This window comes from Protopterus annectens, chromosome 1.part0 (assembly GCF_019279795.1).
Source record: "Protopterus annectens isolate FY-2018-M chromosome 1.part0, PAN1.0, whole genome shotgun sequence".
NCBI lineage: Eukaryota > Metazoa > Chordata > Ceratodontiformes > Protopteridae > Protopterus > Protopterus annectens.
The window spans coordinates 1,303,490,725-1,303,517,546 of record NC_056725.1 but is presented as its reverse complement, the minus strand read 5'-3'; the positions used below and the strand labels follow the sequence as shown (position 1 = coordinate 1,303,517,546).

General features: G+C 43.5%; 1 long non-coding RNA gene across 1 annotated transcript in view; it reads left to right on the top strand.

Moving 5' to 3' along the window:
• Positions 1–26,822, top strand: part of LOC122797760 — a 1,000,965-nt gene that overhangs the window by 164,088 nt on the left and 810,055 nt on the right. The window lies entirely within an intron of this gene.

Sequence of the window (26,822 nt, the reverse complement as noted above, 5' to 3'; positions counted from 1 at the left end):
AAGGACAGCTTGATATTCATACCCTTATCAGTGCATAAGGGTTCATCCATGGCATGCATCTGGTTAGCATACCTACAGCAAACACTCCTCTGAACCTCTCCACCAGTTTATTCTCATGCTTGTTACTTCTGCAGCTTCCCAATGTTACAGAGTAGGCATGCCCAGTTGTGCCACTCACCATATTGTATTAGTGTGAGGTGTATTAGCTAAATGCAGATGCCAGTGGGTGGCCACATCATGTTGCAGGGCACACTAGTGCATCCATACTACTAGTCAAACTACTACCAATGACTGGGATCAGGATTATGAAGACCTCATTCCATTTCATGACATGAAAATAACTCCCCTCCCCCCTCTGGGTTGGGAGGGTGGCTTAATGGCTAAGATGTTTGCCTTACAAACACAAGGTGCAGGGTTTGAGTCTCACAAGGGATAATTGGCTAGGCTTAAAATGGCTCGCAAGGGCAGTTAGCTTAGTACTAAACTATGAACTATGAACCTATGAACCATGCTTGTCAAGTGCCATATAAGAGTGTATCAGATCCTTAATGTCATCTGCAAGCTTAACAAATGGTAGTCTAAGGTCACCATGTTATAATAGTGCAATGTGACATGGTCATTCACACTGGCAAGTTTGAAATACACAGTTTGGAAAGCTGGAAAGTCCAGTGATGTCTGCCTGGGCACTCATGGTCTGCCTACACAACTCTTCATTGGACTCAGTGAGCAGGCATTGCCACACAGGGAGATCACACAACCTAGGAATATTACAGTCCTCATAAATGGCAATTGCTTCCCAGTAGGGGTTCCCCAACAACAGCAACTTAATGCCCATTCACCACCTTACTCATGGGTGCTAACCCTAAGCATAGCCTTAACCTTACTCCAAACCCTAACCCTACATATTACATTACTAAAAAACTTTTCCCTAGCAGTACCGCTACACAAGACAAAAAGGACAGAGAAAACGTACAGTACCAAACAAGAACAACACTGAATAAATATCCCATTACCTAACTCTTACTCAAACCAAACCCGCAAACACTTGTACATAAATGGTGACTGTTGGAACACAGCCTTAATCATCTTCACAACCACCACATTTTCATTCAAACAGCAATTTTCCTACACACACCTACTTACCTATAAAAGTAAATTCAACCATAAGTGATTCACACAAATGAGCATTCTCTGATTTTAACACCAACAAAAAACAAAAAACAATCAAATGAGTATTCAACCTTTTGAGTTATAATCATATATGAATATTTCAGAACATCGCACATCATGTGGTCGAAGACCAGATGATCGAAGTTCTGAAACAATGAACATTCTGAATGGAGATCACTGTACAGCGTGGAATGGGAAATTTACTGTTTTCCTTGCGGTAGTGTAATCTTGAAGTTGGTATATTTAAGTAGCAGGAGGTGTGGGGGATGCAGAGGGGCTTGCTCCCCTGCAAAAACATAAAAGACCTTCAGCCGGATTCACGATGGCTTGCATGGAGTGTACGGGTAGAGTAAGACTCCATGCAGCCATGATGCCCGATGAGCGATCCAGGAACAGCCTGTAAGGGCATGTAAGAGAGCTCCTAAAACATCTCTTGCATGGACAGGGCTGGGATATGCAAATTACCTCACTTGCAGCCGAAAGGCATGCAAGTGAGGTAAATTTGCAATCCAGGAAGAACAAACCTGTCCGAGTAGGAGCCATGTTAGTTGCAGAAATGTACTCAGTTGACAACTGAGTACCATTCTGCAAATAGCACAATGGAGCCTTGTCAGCTCCAAATAAAGGTTGCATATGGTTGAGGAAGCATGCCAATGGCCAAATATACGGCCATTGGAAATGTTCCCAGATGCAAAATTAAAATAAAAATACTTTTTTTTTCTGGTGATTTCCGATGTTTAAGCGTAGCGCAGTGCCGTGCAAATGGGGTGAGCTATAAAAACCATAAAATAAGAAAATATAGCCACAAATGTGGAACTTATGAAAATTGTTAAATTGCAATGTAAGAGAATAGCAGGCTGCAGACAACATGGCCACCGAGTAGGGGTTGCTAAGGGGAGAAGCCCAGTCTAAGACATGTAATCAAGAATTAGTAGGCAATCCTATGTAAATGAGTGTTAGGATAGTGAATCGCACTTTTACATAGCAAATGAGCACAGTCAGTGGAGTGTAGGAGTAGGATATGGGGAGTAACCGAGTAGGAGATAGGTGACATCACAAGGGGGTATGTATGAAAGTAGTGAAGCTCATTGGAGCAGAGTTACATGTGTTAGCTGTCAGTTATACATCATGGAAAGAGGTGTGTCAACAGGTAGGCCAGGGAAAGCCAAGAAATGGAAGGTGTATACTGTGGATAACACCAAAGTTTCTTGCTGAGCGGGTATGCGTGCGTGTGCATGCCTGTAAACTTGAGTAAGACAGCGTGCGTGGAGTGAGTGTGAGTGCGCGCGTTTAAGCCAGAGTAAGCATGTATAAGGCTGTTTAAAGACCTGTAAGCGTGTTTGTGCTGGTGTGCGCGCGTTTTAACCCGAATAAGCAAGTATTAGTCCGTCTAAGCATGTGTGCGTGCATTTGAGCTGCTGTGAGCATGTTTGTGCTTGTATGCGCATCACTCCCCCCTGAGGAAACAGAAAGGAAAAAGGAAGCACAACAAATAGTAGGAAGCTACCAGGGAATACTAGTAGAGCTAGCAGGTGCAAACAATCGGAATCAGGCAATTACACAGGCAGAACACTAGCCCAGCCCATCATTTAAAACTCTGCAAACAACAGTGCAGTTTGTTTCTCTCAAGAGACACTGCAACACTGGAGTAAGCTACTAGAAGTGAAAACTGAAAAAGCATCACTCAGACAAAAAATGCTAGGGGCTGCCATTGCTGTTATAAGGTGACATATGCAACATGCTGAGGGTGGTGACAATGCAAATGCTGCCGGACAACCCACAGTGAGGAGACGGAGAAGAGTGTACAGGCCCAGGGTCACCTACCAGGGGTTACATGAGCTGGAGATAGTGGAGCACTATAGAGTGGACAGAGACCTCCTGCAGCAAATTGTTGAGCTGTGCAGGCCACGCCTCACACACAAAACCAACAGAGGGGAACCCATCCCAGTGGAAACCAAGGTATGTGTTGGCCTAAGAATACTAGCAACAGGTACCTTCCAGAGACCAACTGGTGATATGATGGGGATATCACAGGCATCAGCATCCAGGGTACTGCACCAGTTCCTGGATGCCATGTCAGCACATGTCGGTGATCATGTATATTTCCCCAATTCCCGTGAGGTATTGGCCAGCAATATGCGTCTCTTCCAGCAAATAGCAGAATACCCTGAGGTAGTGGGTGCAATAGACTACACTCATATATGCACCAAAGCACCAGCCGGTGAGTGGGGTAGGGCCTACATTAACTGCAAGGGCTTCCCCTCCATCAACTGCCAGGTTGTGTGTGATGCCCAGGGCATAATAATGAATGTGTGTGCTGGCTGCCCTGGAAGCTACCATGATTCCCATATCTGGCATCTGACGCAGCTGTACCAGACATTTGCCAATGGGGACATCCCACATGGTCACCTAGTGGGGGATGCTGGCTATGCACTGGAGCCGTGGCTGATGACATCCATCAGAAATGCACACACACCTGAACAGGAATGCCATAATGAGGCACACGCACAAACACAAAATGTAATCGAGCATGTGTTTGGGTTGCTCAAGTCACGGTTCCGGTGCCTGGACACATCTGGTGGAGCCTTGCAATACTCACCAACTACATGTACCCAAATTGTCATGGTATGTGCCATGCTACATAATATGATTCTGCAAAAACAGCTGCAGCAGGACCAGCATAGGCCTGGGCCAAACAGCCCCCACCATTGCCAAGGCCATCACAGGCAGAGCGTGACTTGGAGGAGGAACAACCTGAGCCTGCCCCAGTAGGCAGAAGGAGGTGTGCCCAGTATGCCTTGGCCTTGGCAAAGAGGCAACGCATAGCACATACACTGACTCAGTAGAAACCCTGGAAATTATACCTCTCTGACTCCCACATATAGTGAAAGGGATGCCTAAGTTGACACAACCTGCTTTCAAACATATGCAGGGAGTGTAGTATGTGCATCCAACATAGGCAGCCCAGCAGCACCACCTGAGGCATGATTGCCATGTGTTAAGCAATGTAAGGTAGTGCTAAACAGCATTTACCACCATGTAGTATATGCAAACTTGACCTTGAGTATCATCCTACCCTCACCAAGCATGATGCCACAATATGAAGACAAGATGATCAATTACAACAATTGGCTTAAGTATTGGTGTCAGTGAAAGGGGATCCAATGCCTGTCTGTCTGGGATGACATGCTTGACAAGACATGATGCATCGCTAGGGATGGCTTTCGCCTGTCACCTGTGGCCTTTTGGATATTGCCAAAGGCTCTTGTCACCCCCATAGTGCCCTTTTCAGGTAAGGCTCAAAAGACAAACCCACCTCCATAGGTATCACAAGGGATAAGAAACTAGAAGTAATGCTACTCAATGCCAGAAGTCTAAACCGCAAGATGCACGCACTCCAAACTCTCCTCAGCATGGAGAATGTTGATATCTGTGCAGTAACAGAAACCTGGTTCAAGGCTCCCAAGAGCACCCTAGCACTAACAGGTTACACCTCATACCATGCTTTACAGCCACAAAACATGGAACAAACTACAAAAGGAGGGTGAGTATCAATATTTGTCAAAGATACCCACACACCCAGGTTGGTGGCACAGCATGAAGCATCAGAGACTATCCATGTGCAACTAACAGTGGGTAAAACCGCCTTCCAGTTCATAGCCTGCTACAGACCACCCTCCTAACCTCAGGAACCACACTTGGCCGACTGGAGAACACATGAAAATTTGAAGGTCTCCCCAAGCATCATTATATTGGGTAACTTCAACTACCCAAACATAGACTGGGAGCATTACCCTAGCTCCAACACCCTAGCCCAAAGGTTCCTAGAATTTATAAACTCAAATGCTATGGAACAACTTGCTTCCACTCCCACAAGAGGGGAAAATATACTGGACCTGATCATCACCAACATGGGGACTCTATGCCCAAGACCAGAAGTGCATCCCTCACTGGTAAGATCAGACCATAGAGTAATCGCACTGGATATTCACATCCCGACCCCAGCCCATGGCCGGAAAGCCACAGTGAAAAATTTTCACTAAAGCAAATGTCACACTCCTTCAAACCGAGGTGGAATCCTTCACAGCCCCTGTGTCTGTGGAAAATATGGCCCAGACCTCAGAACCCTTTATAAATGCATTCTATGAACACCTTCAGGAATGCATGGATCATGCAATCCCAAATTAAACCAAGACCCAATCCTCCAAAGGCAGGCATCCTGTCTGGTGGACCCCAGCCATAAATAAACCATACAATACAAGGAGGAAGCTACTATATGATAGAGCAAAATCCCAAAAAGGGAAGGCATCTCTGATCAGTATTATTAAAAAACTACGGCCACACATAAAACCGTCTAAGGCCATCTTTGAGATAAAAATTGTACAGGACACTAAGGATAATCACAAGGCTTTCTTTAGTTATGGTAGGAACCTGGGTGGGAATTCCCAGATATGCTCAGAATTAGTCCAAAATGACAAACAATACACCAAATCCACAGACATTGCCAACATCCAAGCTGACAGGTTCAGTGCAAACTTCTCCCCCCCCCTACCAAAAGGGCAAATATCTATCCCAGCAGAGTGCTAGCCCCCTGACATCTCAGATACTCAGGTAACAGTCAGCCTCTCCAAAGCAAAACACACAGCATCAATGGGACCAGATGGTGTCCTGGGCTGTGTCCAACATGAACCCTAAGAAGAATTGAACACAAACATAAAACCACTGTTCAATCTCAGCCTTACCACAGGATATGTACCCAAAGAGCAGTGTACAGCAACAGTGGTCCCTCTCCACAAAGGTGGTGCCTTAATGGATACTGCAAACTATCGCCCCAGAAGCCTGACTAGCTTGGTCTGCAAAGCTATGGAAAGCATCATCATGGACCTCAGAAATAAAGATATTGGGGACCTACAGACACTGGATCCTAGCCAGTTTGCCTTTGTTAAGGGCAGATCCTGCCTCTTAAACCTGGTTGAGTCATTTGAAACAGTCACCAAGGCCAATGACGAGGGGAAGGTGGTTCACACAGCCTACCTGGACCTCGCAAAAGCCTTCCATACTATACCCCACTTGGTCATTATAGATAAGCTCACCAACTTCAATATAAACCCCTATGTCACTAGATGGGCTGCAAACTGGCTCAAGGACAGAACCCACATGGTCAGAAATGCTGGAGCCATGTCAGACCCCAAACCAGCTACAAGTGGCATCCCACAACGCTCAGTCCTGGGACCTCCCTTGTTTGGTATATATTTCTCGGAGGTACAGGCCAACACAGAAGGACTGTGGCTGAACAAGTTTGCAGATGACTGCAAACTGGGTGCCATAATCGACCCTCCAGCTGACACAAGCATCCTACAAAAGGGCCTCATAGAAACAGACAACTGGTGCCAGAGACATGTCCTCAAGCTAAACGCAAAAAAGTGTATAGTCATCCCCTTTGGCAAAAACTAAGTGCCCATAAATTACCACATAGGTGGTAACCCATTAAGTATGAAAGAAGTGATAATGGACCTGGGGACCCAAGTTGATAGCAATCTCTCATTCGACAACCACGTGGCCAAAGTCTTTAGGAAAAACATTTCATATAGCCCACCTAATCATGAAGGTATTCACATCTAGATCAGGGGAGGTCATCGTGCCTCTTTACTCATCCCTCATCAGGCCCATAATTGAGTACAATTTCCCTTGTGGGATGTACCTTATCAGACTCCTGCAGCAGCTGGAAAGACCACAAAAGTACCTCACCAGGATGATCAAAAGGCTCAAACAGATGCCATTTGCTGCCTGGATAGAGAAACTGCAGCTCCACTCAGTGGTATACCGCCGCCCAGAGGCAATCTGTGCCTGATGTATAAAGCCATGTCCCACCTGGAATCAATGGACATGCTGCACCTCAGAAAATCCAAATCCCATCAAGCTATGCGCTCAAGAGACCTGAACCTCAGGACTGAAATAAATAGGACATGCTGGAGTGACAGATTCATAACCCAGAGGCTCCCTCCACTCTTGAATAAACTCCCACTCCAGGTTAGCCAGAGTCCCTCATTGACTCTCTTCAAGAGGAATCTTGATGAGTGGATGGGAGATTGTAGGTTTACCCTGGGTATCACTTCTATGTCACTGTTAGACAGAGGCACAGTATACTAACCTTGAAAAATGTCATGGCAAACTCCACTTAAAATGTATGTTGAAAGCCAAACACACTCTGGCTAGGATTATAAATGCCCTAGGGCAGATAGCCTAGTATGAACCTATGAACAGAATCACACACACCAACTAGTACAACTGTGGTCAATGTGGAGTAATGTTTGGCAATGTCCACCCAAGTTGGTGAATACACAGCAATGTTGGACAAGCCTGGTTTAAGTAGGCCATAGCTGAACAAAATGCAACATTCTCATAGTTGCCCAACTGGCACTTAACCAGTCTGGTCAGTATGAACATTTAAAGCAGTGATGGGACTCAAACCCATGATACTGTGCACCATAATGAAAGTATTGAACCACTACAGTGTTCAGCCAGTATGAAAGAATGTTGACAGGTCTTTGCAAACTATCCCATGGAAACCCTGCAGGCACAGCATAATCCCTGTTGAGTTATGACACAAAGGAGTCTGGCAGTAAGAACACAACATGACTTCCAACACACACAGTATAAATGTCAATATTGGTCATGTTCACACACAACCACAAATGTAGTGGACTTCAGACAACAACATATGGAAAGGTCACACTGGGCATGCTCACACACTTGGATAAATGAGACATATATCAAGCAACAAACCATGGAAAGCCTGAACTGGGCATGCTCACACACTTAGGCCGTGTCTGAGTATAGCAGTCATCCACACATATCTGGCAGTTGTATGTGTTAAGCCAGGAACCTCCCACGATCCAGCAATCCACCCTGTGCACACAGTTAAATGACAACAGACACATATATTAATATACTGGAACCTTGTCATGATCAAACATGTTACACAGATACACAAGTTGTTCATAGAAACTGGGAGAGCTATGGCAATAAATACCTGTAAACAGTATCAGCAACAAATATTGTGCATCCTGAACATAAACATAGGTGCAGAGGTCAATACTAGGCTGTCTGCCCTAGGGAATTCATAAGCCTAGGCAGAGTGTATTTGGCATCCGCCTCCCCAGTAGAGTAGCCTACTGTGCCTCTTTAAAGTAGGTCACAGAAGGCACCCTTTAAGGCTAGTTTGCTGTGCCTCTGTCAAGCAGGGACACAGTGGAGATCCCAGGGGTGAATTTGCAAGTTCCCATCCATGCGGCTGGATTTTGCTGGAAGAGGGTTGGCGAGGGGCTATGTCTAACTCTAATTGGGATTCAATTCCAGAGTGAGGGGAGCCTCTGGGTAATGAATCTGTCCCTGCAGCATGGCCCATTTAGTTTTGTGCTGAGGTTTAAGTCCCTGGAGTGTGTAACTATAAGGGTCTTGGATGTTATGAGGTGGAGCATGTCCATTACGTCTGGGTTTGACATGGCTGTGTACGTCAGGCATAGATTACCTCTGAGTAGGCGTTAAGCAACTGAGTAGAGCTGGAGATCCTTTAGTTGAGCTGCATAGGACATCTGTGTGTAGCCCATGATCCTCTTGGGGAGGTACTGTTGTGGTCACTGTAGTTGCTGCAGGTGTTGGGTAAGGTACACCCCAAAACTGCCATTGTAGTCAAACATGGGCCTGATGAGTGACTAGTAGAGGGCCACAATGACCTCCCATGATCTACATGCAAACCCCCATGTGATAAGGAGGGCTATATAAAGGTCTTTGCAATGACTCTGTCAATGTGATTAGCAAAGGAGAGGTTTTGATCTATGTTGGTCCCCAAATCTGTAAATACATCTTCTGTACTTAATGGATTACCACTTATGTGTTAATTTGTGTGCACCTTGTTTTCCCCAAAGGGGATGACTATGCATGTCTTAGCATTTAGCACAAGGCCATGGCTCTGGCAACAAGCATCCATCTCTGTGAGACCCTTATGGAGGAAGCATGTGTCAGCTGCAGTGTCGCTTATGGCCCCGGTTAGCAGTCATCTGTGACGTTTGTTAGACGTAATCCCCCCGTGTTAGTCTGAACCTCAGAGAAGTACATACCGAACAGGACAGGTCCCACAACTGAGCCCAGTGAGACACCAGTTGTAACTGGTCTGCAATTGGACATGGCACCTGCAATTCTGACCATGTGGGTTCCATCCCTGAGGCATATAGCAACACATCTAGTGATATAGGGGTTGATATTTAAGCTGGTAAGCATATGTATGATGCCTGAGTGGGGTATTATGTTGCAGGCCTCTGCAAGGTACAGGTAGACTGTGTGAACTACCTTGCCCTCATCCATGGCTTCAGTAACCATTTCAAAGATATGAACTATGTGTAAGAGGCAAGATCTGCCCTTAACAAAGCCGAATTGTGTATCATCCACTATCTGGAGGCTCACAATGTTTTTGATTATGACTTCCATGATAATACGCTCCATAGCTGTTTCTACTACACTAGTCAGGCTTATGGGGTGATAGTACCTGTGGTCCGTTGTCGCACCACCTTTGTGGAGTGGGAGCACTGTAAGTGTATGCCGTAAGTGTATGCCATTCTCAGGGTACATATCCTGTAGTAAGACTAAGTTGGAACAGTGACTTAATGTGAGTGTTCAGTTCTACTCAGAGCTCATGTAGGACACAGCCTGGGACACCGTCCAGTCCCATACATATGCTGTGTTATTTGCTGTGGAGAGGGCACCTTTCACCTGTGCATCTGTGATGTCAGGGAGGTTACATTCATTTGGAATGGTTATCTGTACCCTTGGGGGGTAAGGGGGGGGACGTTTGTGCAGTCTGCCAGGGTGTAGGCTATGTCCATAGGTTTGGCATATTTTGTGCTGTTATGCAACAATTCAGAGCATATCTGGGTGTTTCCACACATATTCCTGACATAACTAAAGAAGGCCTTGTGATTATCTGTAGTGTCTGGTCAATTTCACTGTCAAAACTTGCAAGTGATGATTATATGAGGGATTGAAGTGTCTTGCCAATACTGTTCAGAGATGTCCTCCCTCTGTGGGATAATGCTCTGTTTTGTAGTAGCTTCCTCCTTCTGTTGTACAGCTTATATATGGCTGGGGTCAACCAGACAGGTCTCCTGTTTTGGAGGAGTCATGGTTTTATTTGGGATAGCATGATCAATGCATACCTGCAGGTGCTCATAGAATGGATTTGTAAAGGATTCTGCAGATTGGGCTGTATTATCCTCCAGCACGGGGCCTTTGAAGTATTCCACCCCAGTCTTCACAAGTGCAAAGTCTGCTTTTGTGAAATTCTTTACACTGATTTCCTTGGCTGGGGGTGGGGACGGGATATGGATGTCCAGGGAAAGTTGTTTATGGTCTGATCTTAACAATGAGGGTTCTACCTCTGGTGTGGAACATAGAGTCCCCATGTTGGTGATGATCAGGTCCAATATGTATTCCCCCTTGTGGCTGTGGTGACTGGTTGTGCCATAGCACATGGATTCACAAATTGTAGTGGCTGTAGGGTGATGTTGTTGAGGCCTGAGTAGTATCCCCAGTCAATATTTGTGTACCTGAAGTCAACCACTATAATGGTGTGTGTGAAGACCTTCATATCCTACACTGTTCCCAGGAAAGCCGAGTGCGGTTCCTGGGTATGTGGGGGTGGTCTGAACTACACACCAAACCAGAAGGCAGTTTTGCACAATGGTAGTTGTATATGTATGGCCTGTCATGCTTCGTGCAGTGGTACCAACCCAGAGGTGTGTGTATCTGTGATGTATATGGATACACCCTCTAGTTGTGTTGTGTGTTACAAGTCCTGTGGTCATGAAGCATGGTATAGAACATAACCTGGCAGTGCCAGTGTGCATATGTGACCCTGAACTAGGCATCTGTTAATGCACAGATATTGTTATGCCCCATACTGAGGGATAGTAAAAGATGTACATTCCTCTTTGGTAAGACTGATGATGTCAGCACCCTATAAATATAGCAGGAGAAAGGAAAGCATCCAATAATGCAAATAGCACGCTGTGCTAATGCGTCTTTCTCAAGTATCATGACCTAGTTAGATAGTGGTTTGAATCCTGCAAATGCTGTGTATGTGTGCAATTCTCTGTGAAGGGAAAGGCCTTTTTGAAGACTGGGATAACACACTAAAAGATGTACATTCCTCTTTGGAAAGACTGATGATGTCAGCACCCTATAAATACAGCAGGAGAAGAGAAATCATCTAGTAATGCAAACAGCACACTGCGCTAATTCATTTATCTCAAGTATCGTAACATAGTTAGGTAGGGGTTTGAATCCTACAAATGCCTTGTGTGTGTCATACAGTTTGTCAATGTGTTGTGTGTTTTGCTTTTATTATTGTATGACATATTATTATAACAGTAATTTCAATGCACACATCAGGTATGTGTGTGCCACATACAGATATGTACCTGTGACCTTTAATAGTTCCTATGTATGAAGCCTGCCTCATATGAATACAGTTGTTACCTTTGCCAGCATGTGCCGCAGCTTCCCAGACCTTAGGCCATACATGTATGTTGGTGACATATGCAATTCTCTGTGAAAGGAATGGCCTTTTTGAAGACTGGGATAACACACTAAAAGATGTACATTCCTCTTTGGAAAGACTGATGATGTCAGCATCCTATAAATACAGCAGGAGAATGGAACTCATCCAGTAATGCAAATAGTGCACTGCGGTAATGCGTCTCTCTCAAGTATCATAACATAGTTAGGTAGGGGTTTGAATCCTACAAATGCCATGTGTGTTTGTCACACAGTTTGTCAATGTGTTGTGCGTTTTGCTTTTATTATCGTATGACATATTATTATAACAGTAATTTCAATGCACACATCAGGTATGTGTGTGCCACATACAGATATGTACCTGTGACCTTTAATAGTTCCTATGTGTGAAGCCTGCCTCATATGAATACAGTTGATACCTTTGCCAGCATGTGCCGCAGCTTCCCAGACCTTAGGCCATACATGTATGTTGGTGACAATGCAGGCTACTGCAGTGATCTGTGTCCTAGGCCAACTATGTGACACACACCCATGAAAGCTTTGATAGATTAATGTGGGTGAGGGTTCATGTCTGGAGTATATGTCAGACATGTTAAAACAGAGCAAAGTCTGTGAGTGATGGACATCCAGTGTAGGTGTATGGCAACTGTTGCTGATATGCATACAGACACCTTCTTGCTTAGGTGATACACCGAGGGACTGCAGAATACCTTTGGAAATGTGAATATCACAGGATAGACAAGATAACACTTGTCCACATGTACACACCATTACCCGTTCTACATGATGGGTGCTACCACCTACATGGTACTGTTGGAATGCTATGTTAAGTACATGCCGATGACAATGCTACAGTTGCGTTACAGCAATACAGCATGGCTTGGACAACAGGTATCTGTCTGTATGATACCCTTGTGGTGGTTAGGTGTGTCATGTGTAGAATGCATTGTAGGCCACTGTATGCAGATTATGTGTTGCACAGGAACATGCAGTGCAAGTATAGACAGACCTTGTTAATAACAGTATACGTGTACTTGATGCTTGTGTGTAGTTGTTCAGTGATTGTCTCCACCCTGGGACACAATGTGTACAAGGACAGAACAATGTTGTGCAAGTGTTACAAGCTGTGGGTGCATATATTTGCACACATACACACACACAGACACAACACATGATGGTGCTACGCAATAACTGCTATGTGTACTTTTGTGATCAGTGGAACTAGATGTGGTGTAGTAATGTGAGCCATGATCAACATGCTTCTTTTGGTCAGTCAACAATAATAATGTGTGCCAGACAGGCAGCTAGCATGCTGTACCTGAAGTGCAGTAACATGACTACATCCACAATTACACAGCCACTTGTTACATGGGTGTGTAAGGTGGCCAATAGTAAGCATTGCCTAACATGAATGTATTATTTGTTCAAGACTGTTGCACAAAGACATGATAGGCCTCTACCCCTCAGGTATATTATGTGTGCTGTGTAGATGATAAGTGGGATACTGAAGGGTGGGCATACAGCAGGTGTCATAATTGGACATGTGTAGCAGGCTAAGGTGTAGTGTCTATGCCAAACATGTGTGTGTTGTGTACATGTGTATCAGGTATGCCTATCCAATGTCCAGTACTGTGTTGCCACACATGTGTGTCATGCTCTGTGTATTGCATGTGAGTGAGGCAGCTACTGAGAATAATGGGATATGCATAGTCTCACAGCAAACATGCACAGCATGCATTATGCGTAGGTGTGTTACATGTGCACACACTACACCTCCATATGACATGCACATGTCATTAGCAATAGTATTGTTATTACACACTCACCAGCATGGATTGGCTGCCTTGCTGTCACTCCAGAGGGACCTGCAAAAATATGAGAGTGATTGCCAGTGGCCACAACTGTGCCATTGATACTGTGAGTATGATAAAGTACAGTAGTACAACAGTTGGCTTTCACAGGTATACAGATTATACTCAGAATATCAATCTTGCAGAAGAATCGGCAGGTTAACAGCTACACACACAGTACACATCACACACACGCATAAACTACCAGTACAGAGAACAGTCAACTACAGATATGGCATGTTACCAGCACACTCCATTTCAACATGCTGGGTGGCTCCGGCCTCCATGATGACACATTTGTGGATGTTGTTGTTGTTGGCCTGGAGCCACAACACTTAGGAGGTGCTCCTCCACACTGGTGAGGGGGGGTGGATAGGTACCCCACCACCTGTGGCAAGCTGTTGTCTGTGGATATCAGATGCAGGCTGCCAGACATGTCTAATTAAATCATTGCAGTGATGGCGTACCTGCTCATATGTCCGGTTATGCATGCCTATGTCATTTACCCGACGGACAAGTTCTTGCCACAGTGCAGCCCTCTCATGCTGGTTCTGGCTGGTCCTGGAAAACAGCACAGAGAAATTCTGCACCAGGCTCTGGTGGATCTCCTGATCCTCTGCTGCTATATAAGGTGGGTTACACTGATGCACCATCACCCTGGAAGGGAAAGAAAAATATGTGAGCAAGTCATGTGGCACACTTAATATTCTAATGTACTGATATCACTTAACTGCCATATATAGCATCTGTCTGTCTATCAGGGGATACACATGTTCAATACCACATATCAGTGCTCAGCCCACAACTGTCTGACAGTGCCTGCCACACTCCCTACAACGAACTAGTATACACCAGCACTCGGCACACTGTTTGGGATACAATGCACAACCTCACACTGGGGGTATGTATCAAGCTAATGGATGAAGAATATTGTCATCCCATGCAATGAATGCAATGCACATTTACAGTTTCAATGGCAATCCACCCTAGTCTTTGATGCCATACCCCTACCTGACATATGTGCACAGTTGTTAATATAGCCAGCATACTGCTGTCACAGAGTATACATGCTGCCAGGTACACACACATACCCTGTAACACACATGTGATTGCGGCCATGGTACAGGCATCATTACACACACATTACACATACATACAACACACAAATGTATGACGACACAGATGAGCATTAACTGTGTACCTTATAGTACTGTGTGCCCCTACTTACAGATACCTATGCATGAGGTATGTAATCTGTGCAGACTACAGGAAACACACCAGACAATGTTACCAGGGAATGTGAACATACATCATACTGTAGTGTTTAGGCCTACAACTTCAGGTAGTACAACAGTTCATATGTGAGCTGGATTCAACAGCAGTACCACTTACTGAGCATACATGTATTGCTTCTGCCTACAATGGGACACCGCAGTCGTACACAAGGAACTACGGCACAACATATGCCAATCTACTATGTTTGAATCCCGATAACTGACACATCATTCTCTGGCCTCACACCTAGGACACAAACTACCATGACAGACACAAACTCACGCTAAGCTATCACACCTTTACAGACCTTGCACACAGTCAGTGTCACACTCATTCAACCTCACATAGCTGGTATTGCACTGAGTACATGTGTGTGTGCATTGTGTCATATGTAGGTACTATCCTATTGGCCCTGAGCCTAGGGCAGCCTAGCCATATGCTACCCTGCCCTTTGGGACACATGTAATGTGATTTTACTTGTTCCTGTGAAACGGTTACACAGAGGTGACTCACAGGGCATATTACCTATCTCCGTAACATTCATCAGGGGTATGTATGACATCTACTAATAAGGAGCCTTGTTTGTTCATGCTGGGTGGTTTAGTCCAGGGTATGGCATATTTGTGTATAGGAACCTGTACCTCCAGCATGTGCTGTTTAGTGCAGTGACAAGGATTAGGGCCCTAGGTCATGTAGGCTGGACGGATTGTGAGGTGTTGCCATGGTGGTTGGCCGACTGGTATGGGTGTGACATAACTCTGTATGTCCAGCAGTGGTAACCTCTGTGTAGGAAGTATGCAAGGCACTCTAGCTGTGGTTTTGTGAGTCAGTCTGCATAGGGAATGTGTTTGAGGGCATTATCAGTCTTTGTTAGGTATGTCTGTGGCCTTTCCACTTGCTGTAGTTCTCATGGGAGGTACATACTGCATAGGACATTGTGAGGTGTAGAGGAGTACACTGACTTACATTTCCCTAGCTGACACACCTTTTGTGATGACGCATACCATGTACAGGGATTACAAGACTAGTGTGCCACTGTGGATATCAAAGGGGAGGCTATTGGACACCTGTGTCCCATGTTCCCTTCTGACACCTCCAGTGGTAGGCAGGCAACCACCTATGTGGTAGTTAGTGGGTAACGTGTTTTGGAATGGGGTATGGTACTGCAGTATCAACACTGGTGTTCAGTCCATGCCTTGGTCACCAGGCACCTGTTGCAATACATCTGCCCCCATGTCCCGCTCTTTCACTCATACATATAAATATATATATCAATATATACATATATATATATATATATATATATATATATATATATATATATATGCAAATATATATACATATCTACATATATGTATATATATATATATATATATATATATATATATATATATATATATATATATATATATATATGTACACACACCGTTATATATAACCATATATATATATATATATATATATATATATATATATATATATATATGTGTATACATATCTATAGACATTCATATCTATCTGTATATATGTATGTATCTACATATATATCTATATATGTATGTATCTATTATATCTATATGTATATACATATTCTATCTATCTATCTATCTATATATGTCTATCTATCTATACATACCTCTCTATCTATGTATATATATATATATATATATATATATATATATATATATATCTATATATATATATATATATATATATATATATATATAGATATATATATATGTATATATAAATATATGTATATAGATATATGTATATATATATATATATATATATATATATATATATATATATAAATATATACACACACACACACAATTCTAAACATCCATTGCTGTACATATACATGCACTTCTAGGCACATAGACTGGCCACCTTTCATGGTGGGAATATCACTTCTGAAACATTTGTGAGATATACCATCCTGTAATGATATTGCACAGTGTTGTGCAGAATGCATTATGCTGTCCACAGGCCATATAGCTGTAGCAGGCCTCACTGGCTCAGTCCCACAGACGTTCACCATCACATGACATATACCTGCACTGCATGCTGTTTTCAATGCCACACACTACAACCTACATTGATATGTGCACATAGCAACCTTCAACTACATATGTATGTCCAGCCTTCACTAACAGTTGCAGTATGTCCCTTGCCCTATGCACATCTGCATATACATATAGATACAGACTGCTAACACATATGGAGGGTTCACAGTATGTAGATTACCTTTCAGACACATCATTCAGATGCCAGAAAATGCATATCTGTTACATACATTACCTTTGTATTTCTCATCTCTGTCAGTTGTACCTGTTGATGTGTTGTATTTCTGTATTTTGTGGATTGGTGTCTCTGACAGCTTTTTTTTGGCTTGCTTGCTTGCTTTTTTTTTGGTCTCTGTCTCTGTCTCTCTGTCTCTGTCTCTGTCTCTGTCTCTGTCTCTCTCTCTCTCTCTCTCTCTCTCCCTCCAGTTGTTGCAATGATATTATTGCATGTGTGGACTGGCAGTACAGGCTGCTTTTGTAGGTATCTGCACATGTGCATGTGATGACCTCTGCACAAATTGGTGGCCAGCATTTAGTAATTGCATGCAGCCTGCTGTGTGGTAATTGCAGTTCTCACTGTGATTTCAGGACACTGCTATAAAATGATAGGTTAGGTAGGCATGGGCCTTTCAGTTTTGCAAGTTGGGGACCATGCTGGTTTGCTGTGGACACTGTTGTGTCAGTCAGAAGGTTGGTATATCTCTCATATCTGAGGCTGTGTTGTAGCCACTGAAGTGCATGTTGTACTGAAACCTGGCTGTTGCTTCTTCCAGTTCACTCTTCTCAGTGTGTATGTTAACTCACACCTGCTAATGCTAACACTGTTTACATGGGAGTATGTACTTTCCTGTGAGATTTGTGGATTAACTGGCATACAACAGTAGTTCTTGCAATGTGTTGCTATGGATTTTCTATTTTCCCTTTACATTCACTCCTTGAATGCCTGATATTTGTCTTTACTGGAATGTGTTGCTATGACTTTCCTATTTTCCATTTACATTCAATCCTTGTATTTCATGATATATTTCTTTCAGCACCAAGTTCTTGTATATCTGCTGTGGCTCAGTGGTAATTCATGCAGTCTAGTGTTTCCAAGGTCCAGGGTTTGAGAATGACAGGGGCATTTTATTTTGCTGATGGGCAGACTACAGGCCTTGTCATACAGAGTGACTAAGGCACTTTTAAGCAGTTGTAAGCGGGTTTGCGCGATGCTTAGCTATGCTTAGCTAAGCGCACACAAGCGCACACCCGCTGACTACTGCTTAAAAGTGCTTACACCCGCTAACACCCGCACTAATTTCTTTTAAAGAAAAGAAAATGGGGAAATAGGACAGTGGTGAAAAAGGGGGCACAAAGAGGGTAGGACAGTAGGAAAACAAGCTCAGGATGTGCAGGAAGGATGTATGGAAGGCCCATAGCTGCCCAATTCTTTACCAGCAACAGCTGTGCATATGTTAGAAATTTAGAGTGAGATTTGACACCTTCCACCCCTGAGAGAGGGGTGAGGACAACTAAATATGTTGTACAGCCAATTGTAATTATCAGTTTACATGTCCAGCAGACATGTATGCGAAATGGGCAGCTATGTATGGGGCTTAATTTTTTTGTGGGAACAGAGTGCCCTTTTTTTATTTTTTTTTCAGGTGAGAGTGGAATGTGAGGTACAGGAAGTAGGTATATTTGGGGAGGTAGGTTGAGGAGGTTAACAGACAAGACAAACAAGACACATACAGGGGCAGAGTATGACACATGTTGGGGTAAACACAATTGACGGGGACAGATATTTGGATATCGCAAGCCCATGAGCCCACAGATGGCAACAGTGGAACTGAGATCCCCACCCATGGGCAGTTATCACTGCGCCTTCACAGCCCAGGCCGGGGCTGTGGTGGGGGCTGGATAGGATGGGCAGGCACACCCATGAGTTGCACCACTCTCGCCTCAAGCTGGCGTAGGGGATCAGTCACAGAACACGTGATCTCACTACGCACCACAGACCGGACCCTATGGAGGGTGAGTGGAAGCTGTCCTCCAGCCATGCTTGCAGAGAGGGGACGAGCCCCATCCCCTGCAGCGCTTCCACGTGAAGGTGGCACAGGGCCATCGGAGGAGGAGGTCCCGGCCTGGGCACTGGTGCCAGGTGCACTTGCCAGATGAGGTGGGAGAGGTGGGTCCACTGGAACCCACCTTCCCTGTTGTCCTATGTTTAGCAGTATTATATGGCATTTTGGATTAGTAACAAACAACACCATTCAAAATTAGTTGTAACAGCATGCATCTGTATTCCCATTAACCAAACACACATGAATTCCGAACATTGAGCAGCAAGCATAACACATGCATATTTAAAACAACAGTGGACATTCCAACAGCATGCAGGGTTGATTGGTGGCAACAGGCCATCAGGTTTGGATATGTGAACAGGGCACATACATCAACGTACATGCAGATATGTATAAACCAACAGGACAAATGTCCATGGGAATTAATTGTGAATACACATACCCAGTTTGGTGTGGAATGGCATCATTTGTGAGAATAGGGTAGGGTGGAGAAATATTACATTAACAACTTAACCTACCTATACATATACTGTACATTCCTAGTAGATGCAGATATATATCCCCTACATGTGTTTGTACAGTTTCCTGTATGTAACCTTAGGAATGTTGGTGATGGGGATGTTACTGCTACATTAATATACATTCCATTTTTATTCATATATGTTCATATATGGCTGTATTCAGGTAAAGCATCCTGCTACATTTTATTTATATTGGTCTAGACAACTGTGGATGTTCAGCATTTCATACAACCATACTATCTCCATAATGCAAGGGTACAGCAACATATCCAAATTGTGGGACGGACACAGTCCAGGTTCTGTACTTTATTAAAGACATTTCACTCTTTGGTTGTGGCTGTCTCATTCATTTCATCATGTAGTGAATGCAGTATACCTTTATTCCAGACTTATTACAGCTTTCTTGGTAGCTTCAAACTGTCTTTCTCACACTCTCTCACTTATTTTATATTTACATTTCAGGATGGTACTTAATTCTAGGCTTTATTAACATTTATTACTGGGTTACAACAGTCCTTTCCAGCTGACTCACTTATTTCATATGGCAGAATTTACAAGCATGTATTCGTCACTTGTCTATCCTTTGTTGATTGATTACAACACTCATTTTCAGGCCGAAGCAGTTATCTGATATTACAATACAGGTGGAAACTCTATTTGAGACTTGTTTAATCTTTATTACTGGATTGCAATACTCTTTTCCAGGCTACATTACTTATCTAATCTTACAATACTAGCAGAATCTTTCTTCTAGGCTTATTTGACCTTTATTACTGGGTTACAACACTGAACTCTTTTACAGGCTGTCTCACTTCTATTCTATAACAATACCAGCAGAATAATTACTAACCTGCCTGGTGGCGCAACCTTGCCAGCCTATCAGCATAGGCTTGCCGATTCACGGAACAAACACCTGCAGCTGTAATATAAATGAAGGAATATTGGAACATACCTATCCATACTATAGGCTAGGATAGCATTTCTTACATACTTAATTACATGGATACTTACTCAGTAGTGGGGTGTTGGGCATTTGACGGGCCTCCTGGATCCATCGGTTCAGTTGGTCCTCCTTTCGTTGCTTCAGGTCCGCATGGTGGTGACGGACCTGTTCACCAGTCCTCGGAATGCCTGTGGCACTGGTGAGATCATGTGCCAACTGGTTCCACTCCTCTGCCTTGTACGCTCCCCATTGACCTGGCCCTGCATGAGTTGGCCTTCATGATGGTGGACTAGGAGCCAAACCATATATTTTGACTCCTCAATGCCCCACCTTTGTGCTCTAAAGCGATTTCCCTCTCCTGCACCTGCCATCCTGACTGCAAATGGGTACCACAATCAGTTATGGTTTGTATTCCCGTCTATGGGGCTTATATATGCCGGTTTTCCCGCACTTATCTGTGACTGGACATTTTGGATATTTCTCTGCTTACAGCAAACCTGCTTTGTCATGGTTATATTTTTATTCATTCCTATATATATGGTAATACTGTGTTTCTAAGTACAACTGTCATGGCTTAGTGGTTCAGTACTTTGACTATGGTGCACAGTATCCCGGGTTCGATCTTTGCCGTTGCTTTTTTAATTTACTACTGTCTAGACAGGCTAGGAGGTGTGTCTGTGTAAAGGCGACTTTGCTACAGCTTGCCCAACGTTGCCCGACGGTAAGCTGGTTGGCGTGCTGCGCAGCTCCGCACAAATGGCTTACGCTGGGTAACGCGTTATTTAGCTATAAGCACTCATATTAAGCTGGGTAAAGCACTGCCCAGCTACGGGCACTCATATTAAGCTTGTTAAAGTGCTGCTCAGCTAGGGGCACTCATATTACGCTTGTTAAAGCGCTGCTCAGCTACGGGTACTCATATTAAGCTTGTTAAAGCGCTGCTAAGCTACGGGCAATTATGATCCTTTTTATATATACATAATATAGGTTTTGTTCAGAAATACATGGGCCATTTCATTACATTTTACTTAAATTAAATTTATATATATCGGGGAATTGTTTCATACTTATTTAAAGAAAATGGAGGGATGTTGTGGGCTCTCGAACCGTGACTACCTATTCTTTGGCGACGTCTCTACGCTACGCTTATTGCTACTTTGCTTAATTTGCATATGTAGATCTTATATGCTTTTCAATGTCATATCTGCTAACTGTGGTTGAGCCGAAGGGCATATCCGCGCAAATGAGCGCAAATGCGGGCAAACATTTTGGAAATTATAAAAAAAAAAAAAGAAACTGCTATTTTTACATCTGACATATTTTCAGTAGAGTTTAGTCTGTGGGGATGTGTGGTGTTGTCTTCCTTGACATTTCAGCGGACTCGCTCGTGGGTGTTTACTTTCAGGACTCTGACTCTTCTGGGGGCGTGTCCCTTTGCTGTACTCGGCAATCGGACACGCCCCCTACTTTCCTACACGGACCATGTTAGACTTGGTATGATTCAGCATGCCCTCATGAATATGCATGGCATGCTGACGTCATACCGTTCAACTGCAGCCTCCGAGTAAGACATATTAAGTCTTACACGGAGGTTTTGTGAATCCGGACCCTTTTCTTTTTAATTTTTTTTTTATTTCATGTTTGATGTTTCAGAATTTCAATCATCTGGTCTTTGACCATATGATGTTCGATGTTCTGAAACTTTGATGATTTGAAGTAGACCCATATATAAAGAGAGAGAGAGATCTAGATGTGTGTCTGTATTACATTATATTATATATTACATTATCGCTAATGACAACCGTATTCTGCTCCTCCCTTCCTGGTGTGCAAAGGTACCATACATCTCCCCTGCTCCATTATTCCATTGTTTGTAACCTGAAGAAGTGGCAGATCACCTGACTCTCGCTTTGCTTAATTTGTGCTTACTAACTAATGCTAGAAGCATGAAACTGAGCTTCTTTGGTTTAAATTCCTAATGGTAGATTGCCAAGCTTAAAATAATCTGCATTATTTTTGCCAAGATTAAAATAGTTTGGAGTATATTACCTTTCAGTATTGTTTTTCAGTCCCATCCATTTCATTAAAATAAAAATGCCATAGCAGTTTGAATGGGGGGGGGGTTGCCATCTCTTGCAGTTAGCAGGATGCCTCTGTTTTCCATTGCTGTTCTTAATGGGCTCAAATATGAGAGAGTTTTTGTCAGATTCCATTTCAAGGGCTGATACTTCCTTTTCCATGGAGATAACTTTATGGATAACCATGTTTTCCATCTGCTTGTCACAATTATGCAATTTTGTTTTTAACCTAAATTATCTCTGTGGCCATAAGAAGTTAGTAGCAACTTTATATAAGCTCTCTCTTTTCTATTTCTGTTTTGTCTCTGTGCAGGATGACATAGAATGTTTGCATCTATATCTTTGGCTCTCTTTCAAAAAAGATGGCTATTTTGATGACTTTAGACACTACTACCAGCTCTGACAGACCACAGTCCAACCCACTTGGAAGCCAAGGTGTCAGAACGCTACCAGATCATATTTAACTGTCCTTGGCCAAAGTGTTTTCCTAAACCAGGAATGCTGTTTTGCAGAAAGAAATAATTTAGCAACAGTGTCCCTGCCAGAGCAGCTTATCTTGTTCTCTGCTAGGGTCTTCTGCAAGAGTTGTGCCATCACTACATTCAGTTATTTAAGGATGCTGCTGGTATTTGATGACACTAAATGCTTCCTTCCATCTAAAACTGTTAGTTGGAAATGTCCTGTGAAATGTTTGACTTGCTGAGCTGACATGCATACACTTATAATTTCATGTTATAGTTTTTTAATTGCTGTCTGTTTATTCTAATAAACTGACTTTTTGTGCTCTGTAGCTGAGAGCTTTAGCACAGCATGCATTTGGGAGAAATATTTGCCACTTACTATAAATTATTTTTCATTTGGCTGGAAGTTTGCTGCTGGGTGTTTGCCTGCTGCTTCTGTATTTCTCAGCTGAATTTTTGACATTACTTTGGTTCGCTGTACTATCTACATTCTCAGCTCTGCCCATCATGTCAGTTCTGGACACATCATCTACATCTCCTGGCGCTTTCGCTGCTGCTTTTGTCAGCTTTTGTTGTTCTGCACCATCATTTGTTTTACTACTGCCCATCGCTAATCATTTATAGAACTTTTTATGTAACCTTTACTAGGAAATACACATATTCATGCTTTCACTAAATATTTAAAATTGCTTATCTTATTGAATCTGCACCTGATTTTCATTTTTTTGTTCTCTGTTTAGAATGTTCACTGATTTCCAGCTTTGCTAATTGTTGAGGACATATCTTATACCAGTTTTTTAAAGCTATTAGATTTTAATTCAACCTATTATTTGTTGGGTAGTTTCATTCTCTAGATCTAATTCGCTCTAAGTTATAATACTTTGGGTCTACTTCTTAATGCAAACATCAATGGTCTACATATTTGTGTTGTCTGGTATCAGTTTGCTATGCTTATTTTATTTTTTATTTATTTGTTGAGTGCTATATATTTTTAGTGTTTACCTGTTTTGCTATTTGGTTTGCATGTGTGTATCAACTATATGTTACTGTGTTAATTGTATTGCATTCATAGATTCCAGTTAATGTTAGGCTGCCCCAGGGGACCGTCAGACTTCCTAAACAGGATTTTTTACCTGCAGGAAGGTTTATATCTTCAAAATACATAGGGACATTTCCTGTTTTGCATTAGCTGGGAGGGCTTCTAAACAAGGGGGATATAACCATTTGTACTAGTTTCCCAGCACTGGCAATGTGTGAAAGGAATCAATGTCTTCTAGATGCCATATGGGTTAGTTAGAGGGAACTGGTTATCCCATATTCCATATGTGGATATTGTGCTATAATGCCAGATTGATTTAGACCAAGCCAAAATGCCTCTCTGATCTTTTCTGGACTTTTAAACTGACATTTGTATAGAGACTTGGCTTGTTGACAACTCTGGTCTGTCTTTCATGGCAACTGTGTTTCCCTTGTGGTTTCTGTGTTATTCAGTAGTCACAGACAGATTGGATCAGTGGCTGAAGATGCAGTAGTTTATTACTTCTGTAAATATTATCCCCCGGATTCAGGAAGCTTGCACCAGGCGCAGGCGTAACGTATGTGGGATAACGCCAAATATGTCTGCCGAGCGATTCAGGTACGAACCAATTCCACGTGCACTACTGGCTCACACCAGATATGCACAGCCCTCGGCATAGGTATGCTAATCACCCCATGCGCAGTGTCGCACCATGCAAATGAAGGCATACAGCGATTCACGAAGTGGTGCAGGCGTAGCGTAAGCCCATGGAAATGTAAACCAAAAAACACGGTTTACATTTTCCCAAACAGAACATCGGAGCTATGGAAGTGGACCAGACTCATGTATTACAAAGTTAACATATGCCAATGGCTAAATACACAGCCAATGTCACAAGAAAAGATGCACAACACCTAAAAAAAAAACATTTAATGTCATGTCCGCAGTAACGCACAGTACAACTGCAGGACATGTGTGCGCAAACAGGAATACAAAGAAAATATATACAAATCTCGTAAAATCGCAATGTAAGACAAATCAGGATTTCACCATAATACGCAATGGTAGGCATGGTACACCACAAGCAAGGCGCAAAGGTTGCCAAGGGCCCACGACAGTGTTCAGCGCAGTAACTATGAATTAGTAGTCAATGCCATGCAAATGAGGCAGGTAATACTGAATCGCAAACGTCCCACCGGATGAAGGATGTACCAGACGGCGCAGCACTATAACACTGAGGAGTGTCTCAGAGGTGATACATGACATCAGCAGAGGGGTGTATCACCATAGCTGTAAGCACATTGGAGCAATGCAAATCCGGCCTGGCCATTGCTAAGCAAAGCTGCAGGACAGGGGTGGGGAGGAGGGTCTAGGATCGTTCAGCTGAGAGCACAAATGGTGCCTGAAAGCACATGTGCATGGGGATGAAAACGTGCTTGAAATCCGGTATGCGGATGCACGCGCCGCGAACAATAGCACAAACAGGAAGGTCAGGTGAAGAAAGGAAGGAAATGCAGAAGTAGGGTAATTGGCGTACTACTGAGCAATTAACACCAATCAACTCACGGTGGCCAGTCGACGGCAGTAGACAAGCCTGCATACAGAAACCTGCAAAACAGGATAGGGGAGGCATAGGATAGCAAAGAAAGGAGGGGACGAATTGGAATGCATAGATAGGAGAACTGTCATAGCAGAGCAAAGCAAACCCACAGTAGACCAGCAATAGAACACATTACGCAAGATAAGCCAGGTCTAGGAAAGTACAAATGAAAGCAGGCTGCATGATGCATGCCAGAAAATGGTAGATGTACCATGCACAAATGTAAAGGGAAGGGCAGGAGGTAATTTACGGCAGCCAAATGTAATGCAACACCAAAGGCAGCACAATAGTGGTTCCGGTAATAAAACACAGAAGATACCTTGTAGCCACGATCGTACATACACACCCTATGACATCAGTGTTCACAGCAAAATAGTATAAAGTATGAAAGCACCCAACACACACCTGTGTATTCCCAAACACTGCACCATAGGTGTAAACAGACATGGAACTTTTAAAATGTACATGTTGGGAGCTGCCATAGCTGTGATTCATCAGCATGTGTTACAGACCGATGGTGTTGTGGAGCATGATGCCGACAACCACCGTAGGCCTCGGAGGAGGAGAAGAGTGCTCAGACCAAGGGTAACCTACCAATGGCTACATGATCTGGGGATAGTAGAGCATTACAGGGTGGACAGGGACATCTTAAAGCAAATAGTAGAGCTGTGCCAGCCACTCCTGAGAACCAGAAACAACAGAGGGGAACCCATCCCAGTGGACACGAAGGTATGTGTAAGCTTGCGAATACTAGCCACAGGTACCTTTCAAAGGCCAACTGGAGATATAATGGGGATCTCACAGGCATCAGCATCCAGGGTACTACACCAGTTCCTGGATGCCATGTTACCACATGCCAATGAGCATATATACTTCCCCCGAACTCAGGAGGAGTTGGCCAGCAATATGCATCACTTCCACTGTGTGGCAAACTACCCAGAGGTACTGGGTGCGATAGACTGCACGCACATACATATCAAGTCACCACCCAGTGAGCATGGTAGGCACTACATAAACCGTAAGGGATTCCACTCCATCAACTACCAGGTTGTGTGCAATGCCCAGGGCATTATCATGGATGTGTGTGCTGACAGCCCTGGAAGCTACCACGACTCCCATATCTGGCATGCCTCACAGCTGTATCAGGTATTTGTCAGGGGGGACATCCCACAAGGCTACCTTGTGGGGGATGCTGGCTATGC